This window comes from Dendrobates tinctorius, unplaced genomic scaffold (assembly GCF_039654945.1).
Source record: "Dendrobates tinctorius isolate UK_male_01 unplaced genomic scaffold, ASM3965494v1 ptg000022l, whole genome shotgun sequence".
In the NCBI taxonomy this organism is placed as follows: domain Eukaryota; kingdom Metazoa; phylum Chordata; class Amphibia; order Anura; family Dendrobatidae; genus Dendrobates; species Dendrobates tinctorius.
Window position 1 is genome coordinate 34171023 of NW_027361690.1, and position 12005 is coordinate 34183027.

The following is a 12005-nucleotide window of genomic DNA, read 5'->3' on the forward strand; positions in this document are numbered from 1 at the left end:
GGGACAGTGAGGACAGGGTTTGAGAGGCACTGCTTTAGAACCTACCCACAGCACAGTGAAGTTGTCCAGATCACTAAATCTGACCATCCTCATTGCCAGTGCAGTCTTCCAATTTGCACAGATAAAAAAGTCTCTACTAGCTTCATCAGAGAGTGCTCATTTCGGGCCAGCGGTGCAACCAATACTGTGGATCCAAACTGTCAATCCGAACTGTCAATCCTCTGCAGCGCACAGCCATCAGCAAAGCAAGAAGCCCAAGTACAACCCTCTAACATCTACTTCAAATCACAAATTGTCTCTAACTATATACAATTTGTTATTAAGATAATGTCAAATTTGAGTAAACACAGATTTACTGTAATTCTAAATAAGACCTGCAAAGATGAAAAAGTGGACTCTTTGAAGTAAAAGGTACAGTGCCTAAATTATCTAAAATTATCTACTGAAAAATAAAATACAGAACTCTACATCAGGATTAAATATTAATTTTATTATTTATGTCATAAAAAATGTATAAAAATGATGTCTCTTTTGAAGAATCAGAACCAAAATGTACATCAGGGTTCAGAGAGTTTTGCTAGGTTGATACCTCATTTTGGTATAAGCTTCTGTCATTTGGTTCTTGAATACTGCATTGCATTTAGCCAATGTGCAATTCATTACAAGTAACCAATGTACTGATCTAACATTTCTATGTAATTTGTACTGTTTTCCTTACAATCAGACCCCTTATCTTCTGCTTTCTTTTTGTGAGTTTTTCACACCTTAAAGGAAATCTGGTAACAGGTTTTCACTACCTAATCTGAGACCAGCATAATGTAGGAAAAGAGACTCTGATTCCAAAGATATATCACTTAGTTTACTGGGTGAAGCTTTTCTGACACAATCAGACTTTTTAGATGTTGTATAAAGCAGAGCTGAGAAAACTTCCCCCGCCCACACAAGGCTCTCTTAGTACATTGTCTATTGACAGTGAGCTGCTTATCACAGTAGAGGACATAGTTGGATGATTTGGCAGCTAGTCTCAACAATGAAAATGCCCTGATGCTGCTGTGCATAATGCAAGTGCATCATAAAAGTGTATTGCACTGAATTAGACCAGAATGTATTACTATGTATACAGACTGCACCTTTTCATCTGCAACCATTGCACGCTAATCTATTTATCTATCTTCCTACAGGAATGTCATCCAGCTTTCCAAACATTGTGATAAATTTTACCTCTCCTGTGTGCATTAACTCATTATATTTTTGAACTGACCACTGTGCAACTCCCTCTAACCACTTTTCATTATGACCAGCCTTTTTTTTTACTTTGCCTGCATCTGGCTCAATTGTAATGATTTAATAAAGATGAATAGAGGCCTCTTCCCTCTGCTTCCCGCCTGAATGCATTTGCTAGCAAATATATTGTGGACAACAAGTTTGCATGACATAGTCTGCTGTTCATCATGCAAATGCATCATATAAGTGAATTGCACTGAATTAGACCAGAATTGGTACCTAAGGTAACTGGATAAAGAGTTACAGTTAACAATGTTTCTGTTTGTTTTCATTCTCACCCCTATAGTCCTCCCCTTTCTACTAACCCTCCTAATCCTGACACCTAGTAAGGAAATGGTTACCTCTCCATCCATTCTCCCAATCCATCTCTCCTCTTTCTCAGGTCGGCTCCACAACATACAATCTCCTGTCTTCAAACATAGCCACCTCATGCCCTCTCCTGCTCCCACCTACTAACACTTTCTATGCTCCTTATCACTGGCAGTGATTTCTCTCCAAACCCTGCTCCTCCTCACCGCAATCCCACAGTGACTTCCAGTGCCCATACACGATCTATCATAATTTTCTGCAACCTTTCTAACCTTAAAACCATTCGCCCAACCCCCGCTTGCCCAGTCCCTTTAACAGGAACTCTATGGAACACTCGCTCTGTCTACAACAAACCTTCATATGTAAGGTGCCTAAGTGAAGTAGTCATGGGTGAGGTTCTTTTCCCACTCACTTTGGTATCCTACAGACATCTCGTGTCTCAGTCCTGGTATGCTGCTGTGTGTGAGGTGCTTCGAACTTACCTTAGGGTAACATCCTCAATAATCAGAACCTCCCACTCCCGACTCCAAGACTTTTCACATGCTGCGCCAATTCTTTGGAATGCACTACCCAGGTTGATACGATTAATCCCCACAGTTTTAAGCGTGCCCTAAAAACGCATTTGTTCAGACTTGCCTACTGTCTCAACGCAAAAACCTAATTATCCCTGAGTGGCCCATTCAATTTTTTTTTACCATATTCAGGTTCCTCGCATCATGTTTTCACATGCTTTATGCATTTAATAGCCCTCTGTGTCTGTACTGTAATATACTTAGGCTGTTAACTGATTCATGCAGCATTACATGAACACCCAATTCGTACACTATGGCTGGTCCAAACAATGAAAGCAATTGTTACCATCTACCTTTCGTGTCTCCCCTTTTTCCTCATAGATTGTAAGCTGCGAGCAGTGTCCTCATTCCTCTTGGTATCTGTTTTGATCTGTGTTTATTGTTATTCTGTAATGTCTGTTGTCTGATCAAGTCCTCTCTATAATGTAAAGTGCTGCGAAATATGTTGGCGCTATAGAAATAAAATTATTATTATTAGGGCTGCGGGCCTCTTATTCTGAGTCCAGGAATCCTTCTTCAGGAACCATGGCAGTAATTCATCCAGGAGACACAAGGTTTATAATAACAGCCAAACCTTAACTTAGTCAATAGCAGTATTTATAGTATTTACATATAGATGTAGAGTATAAGATCCAATGGGCTGTCATCTTTCCCAGGTACAGGATACAACTTCAGCCCTGGTTATCGGTATAGGTAGAATGTTCCTCTCACTGGCTTCTCTATACTTGCACTATATTGGGATTGCAATGCCTTCCATTCCAAGTAGTCTGTCCATCTTTAGCTGTAGCTTTACAGGCTGTGTTTGCCCCAGGCCCCCGACGTCCATCTCGGGGTTGCCACAGGCCATTAGACGCAATCATACCGAAGGGTAATAATGGCAAACCACTGCCCCAAGTATTATGCCCATGCTGTCCCTACAAGCCTCTGATTTAGGCCTGCTACTTCACACACTGCTCTTTACACTCTAACTGGCTCTTTCACTTCCTGGACTTGCTACTAACTATCAGTTCTCCCTCTCATACTGGGTTGGCCATTACAGTTAACCCTGTCTAAGCTACCTGCAGCCCCAGTGGGTATCATCCTGTTATGACATACATAAATATCAAATGCATTTAACCCTTGGAGTGTCAGGGAGCAAACCTCCAGCCCCCACCTCTGCTTCACATACATCCATGATCTTTTCATTACTAACAAACTTTCCTTCCTCGGCATCACCAAACCTGGCTCGTCTGTCAAATAACTGCTCCTTCACCCAAATCCCTTGTCTAACCCATGTCTTCAACCTGTCACTAACAACTGGAGTCTTCCCCTCATGCTTCAGATATACCTTAATCACAACCATCCTTAAAAAGTCTTCCCTTGACCCATCCTCTCTGTCTACTAATTGCCCCATTTCACTTCTGCCTAATGCCTCAAAACTATTGGAACAACATGTCCATTTTGAACTGTCCTCCCACCTTTCCCTCTTTGACCTCTTACAATCTGGCTTCCGACAGCACCATTCCACTGAAACTGCCCTGACTAAAGTCACCACTGACCTACTAACTGCCACTATTCTGTCCTCCATCTCCTGGACCTGTCATAGATTCTCTCATCTCTTGACATCAAAGACTTGGCCCTATTGTGGATCTTCTCATACCTAACTCACTGGACATTCAGCATCTCCCACTCACACACCACCTCCTCATCTCTCCCCCTATGTGTTGGTGTCCCCCAAGGTTCAGTTCTAGTGCCCCTGCTCTTCTCCATCTAGACCTACTGCCTAGGACAACTCATAGAGTCCCACAATTTCAGTATCACCTGTATGCTAATGACATACAGATCAACATCTCTGGACTCGAAAGCATCTCCTTACTAACCAAAATCCCACAATGTCTGTTTTCTATTTCATCTTTCTTCTTTGCTAGAGTTCTAAAACTTTTCATGGATTAAACAGAATTCATCATCTTTCCACCAATGCACTCAATCCCCCAGCAGACCTATCCATCAAAGTTATTGGTTGCCCAATCTCCCCAGTCCCACAAGCTCGCTGCCTTGGGGCAACCCTTGACGCTGATTTCTCCTTCAAGCCACACATCCAAGCCCTTCCCACTTCCTGCCGACTCCAACTCAAAAATATCTCCCATATCTGTACATTTCTCAACAAAAACATCTGCAAAAACACTAGTGCATGCCCTTATCATCTCCCGCCTCACCTTCTGCAACCTACTGCCTTGTGGCCTCCACTCTAAAACTCTCACACCCCCTCTAATCCACCTACCCCCCACTGTTCCCTGGCCTCTACTCTCTGTTAATCCCTTCACTGGCGCCCCATTGTCCAGAGTCTCCAGTTCAAACTCTAACCTTGGCATACAAACAACAACATCAACAGCCTATGTCCTCCATACATCTGTGACGAAGTCTCCCGATGCTTACCTGCACATAACCTTCAATCCTAAGTGATGGGTGTCTCAATATGGAAACTGCTGCTTGTACCAACCTATTGCGCGGTACCACAAGCAGAACACCGTTGCACCACACACACAATCTCAATACGCTGTACGCATCACACACACACACTCACACACTCATACACTCACACTCTCACACTCAGTCACACTCATACACTCACACACTCTCACACTTACTCTCACTCTCACACACTCACGCAGCCTCTTGCGCGGTACCATCAGCGGAACAACGTCGCACTGTGCCTTTGCAATTTCGACTCAGGCACAGTGAATCATTCTGCTGATCCCCGCAGCAGATGCGCGACGTGTCTACAGGGAGAGGAAGCCGATCACATCAAAGGGGTTTTCCCACGAATGAAAGGATTCATTTTGTGAGGTAAAATATTTCACCGACTGTTTTTAAACAATATTTTACCTCACAAAATGAATCCTCTGTGATCTCCTGCTGTAATGTCTGTATTGTATATAGGGGCAGCACGGTGGCTCAGTGGTTAGCGAGTCCCACCAAGGACAACATCTGCAAGGAGTTTGTATGTTCTCCCCGTGTTTGCGTGGGTTTCCTCCGGGCACTCCGGTTTCCTCCCACACTCCAAAGACATACTGATAGGGAATATAGATTGTGAGCCCCATCGGGGACAGTGATGAAAATGTGTGCAAACTGTAAAGCGCTGCGGAATATGTTAGCGCTATATAAAAATAAAGATTTATTTATTTATTTATTTATTATTTATTGTCTTTTGCTTCCACCCCTGCCCAGGAGCTGTGGTATGTTCTGTACAAGGTCAGACACAGACAATTTTTAAAATGAACTTTCGTTCATGGGAAAACCTCTTTAAATAGAAATTCCTCCTGACATGCTGTACACTGACTGTTTAATGATGGCAAGAGATGACATGAGAGTAGAAGACAGCAGATGGGGGAGAAAGAAAGTGCACAGGAGTGAGACAGAGCACAGGGGGAGACAGCTCAAATGGGACAGCACATGAAAGGAGAACACAGCACAGGAAGGCGAGAGACAGCAGACAAGGGGGATAGCACATGGGGTAGACAGGTCAAAGAAGAGAGCACAGACGGGATAAGTCAGCACATGGGGACAGAGAGAGTGGATAAGTGGGTGAGCACTTGGGGGGAGAGATTCTCAACGCTGCAAAGCCTTCCCCCATTGTAACATTACCACCCTTGCATCGGGCCTCCATCTAGTAAATAATAATAATAATGTCCTAGTGATTAAACCTTCATTTTAAGTAAACAACATACCAATTACATGTATTCGTAATGAAGGAAGGATGTTGTTTGGGTCTAGAGTAGCCCACATGGGATATGAAGTCATTAATTAGCAATCGAGTAGCTTTAATAGGGATATTGAGAGTATAAACAGAGAATAGCAGTAATGATCAGATGAATGAACCAGTGTTACAGTATATAAGTCAGGGTGTAGCAGTAAAACATTTCCCTGTCCCTCTATGACCCATCACAAGTTTATAACGTTTACAGCTATTATTCAGTTTCACAATAAATATTATGGATTGGCTTACATCACAAATGTGCTGCAATATGTTCACTTAGAAATATTTATTGCCTTACAGATTCCTTGTCTCTCTGTGTCCGCAAAACTTGGACATGGAGGAGGACTTAATTTACTGTTGTTTTAACTCATTCTGACTTACTCCGCAGTCATACGAGTGAGCGGTGCACATGACTCAAGCCCAGTTAATTACTTATTAAGGTTGGTTGTGTAGACAGTTTATAGATAAATGGTCAGCCAGTAATTATTGTGTTTATATGTGCTGACATTTTAGCTGTTTAGTTTACTGTAGCCCATAACTTCATAATTCTTGCAATTTATAAAAGAGGACACAATTGCAACTCCCTGGTCTTACACATGCTCATATGTTGTGTTTTATAGCATATGGAGACTAAATGACAAGTCATAGTTATTCCCGGTAATGTCATATCTAAAGAAAGACGTAGACTCATGCCCTAGACTTTCTTATATTTTAGAAGATTAGATTATCTAAGAGTTTAACCAGTAATGTTATGGTGTAGTTGGGTGATGGATAGAAATAGCCTTCAGCAAAACCTAAAGTAGAACATTGATGTCACGCTCGGAATGGGAAACTATAGCAGACGGCACAACACACAAACAACAGGATGGAAAAAGGGAGAGGAAGGCCCTAACAGGAGGGAGCAAAGTATGGGGCACCTCCTAACCACAAACTGTACCTATCCCTTAGCTCCCCTAACGCACTATGTGGGTCTTTCCCCCGCCACTGTCATGTGCCTAGTCCCTAGCTGTCACCTCACTATACCCTGGCTAGCGCACTGACGCTAGCCTCACCACTGCCGCAGGTATCAACACAGGGGTAATGACAAGCACGAGATAGACAAGGAAAGGAACAACAATACTTAGCTCCAGCCTCTGCTGTCAAGGTCCATACAGCAGAGGAAGCAGAACCTGGAACCCAAACTCCACAGAAGAGCTGATACACCCCTGTCACCACAGAGCTCCAAACTCCAAGACTAGTCTTCATAGACGAACTCTATTACCAACAGTCATCTGATGCATCATGTGACTATTTAAAGGATGGTGGGAGTGGTCACCTTCCACATCAGCTGACCAGCAACAAAGCAGCTGCCAGCAAGGAAACTGACAAACTGACATTAACCCTTGCTGACCCAAAAGGAAAAATCGCTTAAATTGAAGCAGAACCAGAGCTCTCACGAATCCAAAAAATGAATAGTGAAAATTGACTTCTTAAAGGGGTTGTCTCAACATCACTAATGGTTAAATCTGAAAAGTCCTTGTAAAAACAATTTACATTTTAAAAATCCTCTTCATTCTCAAGAACAGAAGAATTATTATTATAATTATTTATTTTATTGTTTAATGTATTTTTTAGAATACCAGCAACTGCTTCAGTCTAGCAGAGGCAGCTAAGCATATGCAGTGTTTACAAGCTATTTTCAATACCACTTGTAAGCATTGATCAGAAGCTGGCCAGATCACCGGAGCATACGATACAGCCAACTTTGGTGCTACGGAGCTCCTCCAGTGGCACAGACAAATCTGTCTCTGCTGGCATCATCAGTGAGCTCACTTCAGTCCAGTGGTGCAAACATGCTGCTGGTTTGAGCTGACAATCCACATTAGTGCACCAGCCCCTGGCAAGCAAGAAGCAGGGGACCAGTGTGCTCCTGAAGATTTAACATGAGGACAACCTTTAAATATTTCAAATTCTTCCTTATTGTACTTGTGTAACATATATCTCGTAATATAGAGCCCAAAAATATAGATTTAATTAAGTCCAAACAGCCATTTTAGGATTTTTCAGAATTTCCAAAGTCTTTTCCTTACTGTGTGACTAGAGGGGTCTGGTCACTGAGACCCCACAGATATGTCGATAATACCGAAATCAGCACTCAAGTGAAAGGGTCTGAACAAATGTTGGGTCGTTAGTATAGCATTGAATCAAAATTAATATTTAAACTTATGTTTCAGAATTCATGCATAAAAAAAACTATATGAAAGCCAGTATAAAGATAAAGTCAATAGGCAAACAGAAAAAGACCAGCACTAGTAAATACCATAGATACTATAATGCAGTGTATTCTCACCCACCCCATGCTGTATTATGGAGCAATTTGTTGGGTGTGATTGTTGAGACTCTACAAATTGCATTTGATTTTTTTCTTACACAATTTTAGATTTTTTTTTCTGTATTTGATATTTATTTGTGTGTATTAATTAATTGCACTTTATATACTGTATATGATGATTGCATTCAATGCATTTCCCTCCATAATAGTATTTACTTACTATTGCAGGTATTGTCCTATTCACCTATTATCTTTTTGGCTTTCTAATGACCTTTTTATTGGTTTTTATACAATAGATTTTCATCTTTAATTTGGTCCAATGCTATTCTTTTCTGTGATTGTATTAAGTTTGTGTTGCACATGTTGGCAGTAAGTTATACTGTGCTGATTTCTTTTATGCTGTCCTGCAAGGCTATCTTGTACACACCTTGACTGGTGATGTTCATGCAGATCTTGATGAACTGGAGTCGGATGCTCCTGATCTATTAGGAGGCATAAACCTCTTAAAGGGAATCTGTCACCCTTTTTTAGGACTATGAGCTGCCGGCATTGACATCAGGGGCTTATCTACAGCATTCTGTAATGCTGTAGATAAGCCCCCGATGTAACCTGAAAGATAAGAAAAAAGAGTTAGATTATACTGACCCCGGCATCCGGTCCGGTCCGATGGGTGTCACCGTCCCGTCCGGCGCCTGTCGTGGCTCCTGCGCAGGTGCACTGCTGTGCCCTATTGAGGGCAGGGCAGAGTATTGCAGTGCGCAGGCACCCGGAGAGGTCCGGCGCCGGCTCACTGTAGTATTCTGCTCTGTCCTCAACAGGGCAGAGCAGTGCGCCTGTGCCGGAACCACGACAGGATGGGAAGAAGAGAACGGCATCGTATGAAGTTGGGAGACGACGGACGGGATGGCGACACCCATTGGAGCGGACCGGACGCCGGGGTGAGTATAATCTAACTCTTTTTTCTTATCTTTCAGGTTACATCGGGGGCTTATCTACAGCATTACAGAATGCTGTAGATAAGCCCCTGATGTCGATGCCAGCAGCTCATAGTCCAAAAAAGGGTGAAAGATTCCCTTTAAAGACTCAGAAGTGTCTAACAAGTGGTGTGCAGCTTGGTAGAAATCATACTCTAGTTGAGGATTGGAGTAACATTTCTAGTATAGGGAACACCACAGCTCATCATGAATTAAACGAGCCTATGGCGTCATGCTGACGTGCAGTCGCCCCATCCCTGCTATGCCCATTTTGGTGGAATTGTGTTACTCAAAAATTTGGCATCTTGTCAAAGTGATTTACAATACAATTCTGGCGGAATTGCTATGATAAATCAAGGTCATTGAAAAAACAAGAGACTGAAGTAGTGGTAAACTACTAAACATATGTCAAGGATATATGCACACGTTGAGATTTGATGCAGACATTTTCCACCTGAATGAACTTGCAGAAATCCAGGTATATGCCCAGAAACAACCCTGGTTGTATGTACATAATAGATTTTACAGTTTCATACATTTCTGCCTTGAATCTGCTGCATGTGAGTAAACTCTATATCAACCATTTGATGATAAACCATCAATAAATACTGATTTCTTTAGTGTAATATGCTCCTCTGATAACAGTATACAGAAAATTGCACAACTAAATGTTGGAGCAGGATTTTGTCTTTTACATTAGAGAGCTGATGGTTACATTCCCATGCTGGAAATAAAGATCATCATCTGTAAATAATAAACTTAGCCATGACTACATCCATGGTACAATTTATGCATTCATGATGGACTTTTCACAGTACATGAACACTGTCAATGAAAGCCATGGAAGTTCATTGGAACCATTGGTGGAAGTATCCTAGACCCATATGTGCAGCCTTTAAATGTCACGAACCCATATAGCGGCCTTTTTTTACTCTAAACAAGCTCATTTTGGACAACCTTTCAGATCACTCACATATTACCTACATTAATTACGATTGCTGCTTCTGATCTCCTTCCAGCTCCATAACATACTTTTTATGAACTGGTGCCAAAATCTGCTGCCTATGTAAAGCGATCGTGTGCTGTAGTAAATCAGACGTCTGCCTCCTCATTTTCAACATGTAGAAATGTTTTCAGGATCCTTTTGGTCCTGTATGTAATGAGAAGCATTCAGGATTTTTTTTTCTAATGGACTACTTCCATCTAATTCCTAGAGACTCAAGTATCGTACATAATCTCTGAACACTTTTAGATCTCTTTCTTTCATCCTTAGCTTCAATTATTATCCACACATCTAAAGAATAAGAAAAAGTCTAATAATAATTATCATTATTAACATTATGCACAAGCGCTATTATTTTCTGTGGTGTTCTACAATTTGAAATGTTTACAATGTACGTTCTATAGAATAATCATACACATACAGTATTCATTAAATATAAGAATGTAAAAATGTGATAAGAACCAAAACTCACCTATAGTCCTGCTTTACACTACAGAAGGTGCAGGTGTGAATGGATCCATTATTTCGTTCATGAGTTCCCTTAATAAGAAAACAAGAAAATTACAAAATATTAACATGCCATAAAAAGCTATCTGTAATTCCTTCCTTGCATGCTCCATATGGATACGATGATCAGTTTGTGTATTGTATCACCTACAGTATTTTAAACTCAGGTTAACGTAATTTATGAAAAGTCATATTTTTTTCTGTTTGTTTGGTGACCATACTACATTGCTGATCTGGTACCATCAGTCTAAGGCCACATTCACACCTTCAGTATTCGATCAGGAGTGGAGCAATCCGAGGAAAAGTATAATAGAAACACGTCACCACTTCTGTATTTATCACCATCTCCTGGTTTTGGCTTACAAATACTGAGGTAAAATACTGATCAAATACTGAACAAGTGAACGTGGCCTTAGACTGGGTTCACACAGGCATATAAAAAAAATCATCACAGTTTCATCCAGAAAACTTGGACGATTTTGTCCTCACTTGTCATCCTTGCTCAATCTCCTTGCAATACGATTTCATACAGTCATCAAAAATTTACAAGTCTAAATACAGTTTCCTATGTTAAACAATTAAAAAGAAATAAGTTGAACACCAGCAGTCACTCTGCTGGGATCCCAATATTCGTCAATACTTTGCATGGGATCTTGGTGACACATATACAGGCCCAGTCCTGAAATGTACAGCCAGGCTCAGTCCTGAAATGTAAAGCCAGGCCTAGTCCTGAAATGTAGATACAGGCCAAGTCCTGAAATGTACAGCAAGGTCCAGTCCTGAAATGTACAGCCAGGTCCAGTCCTGAAATGTACAACCAGGCCCAATCCTGAAATATAGATACAGGCCCAGTCCTGAAATGCACAGCCAGGCCCAGTCCTGAAATGTACAGCCAGGGCCCAGTCCTCAAATGTACAGCCATGCCTAGTCCTGAAATGTACAGCCATGTCCAGTCCTAAAATGTACAGCCAGGTCCAGTCCTGAAATGTAGATACAGGCCCATTTATGAAATGTAGATACAGGCCCAGTTATGAAATGTGCAGCCAGGCCTGGTCCTGAAATGTAGATACAGGCCCAGTCCTGAAATGTACAGCGAGGCCTAGTCCTGAAATGTAGATACAGGCCCAGTCCTGAAATGCACAGCCAGGCCCAGTCCTGAAATGTACAGCCAGGAGCTAGTCCTGAAATGTACAGCCAGGCCCAGTCCTGAAAGGTAGATACAGGCCCAGTCCTGAAATGTACAGCCAGGCCCAGTCGTGAAATGTACAGCAAAGCCCAGTCCTGAAATGTACAGCCAGGCCCAGTACTG

At 41.8% G+C, this 12005-nt stretch overlaps 1 protein-coding gene across 1 annotated transcript in view; it reads right to left on the reverse strand.

The window, feature by feature from the left end:
- Positions 1-12005, reverse strand: part of IL16 (interleukin 16) — a 184120-nt gene that overhangs the window by 104185 nt on the left and 67930 nt on the right. Inside the window, exon 2 of the mRNA XM_073568576.1 lies at positions 10662-10729. The gene's annotated coding sequence lies outside the window, so the exon portion shown is untranslated. The remainder of the gene's footprint in view (positions 1-10661; positions 10730-12005) is intronic.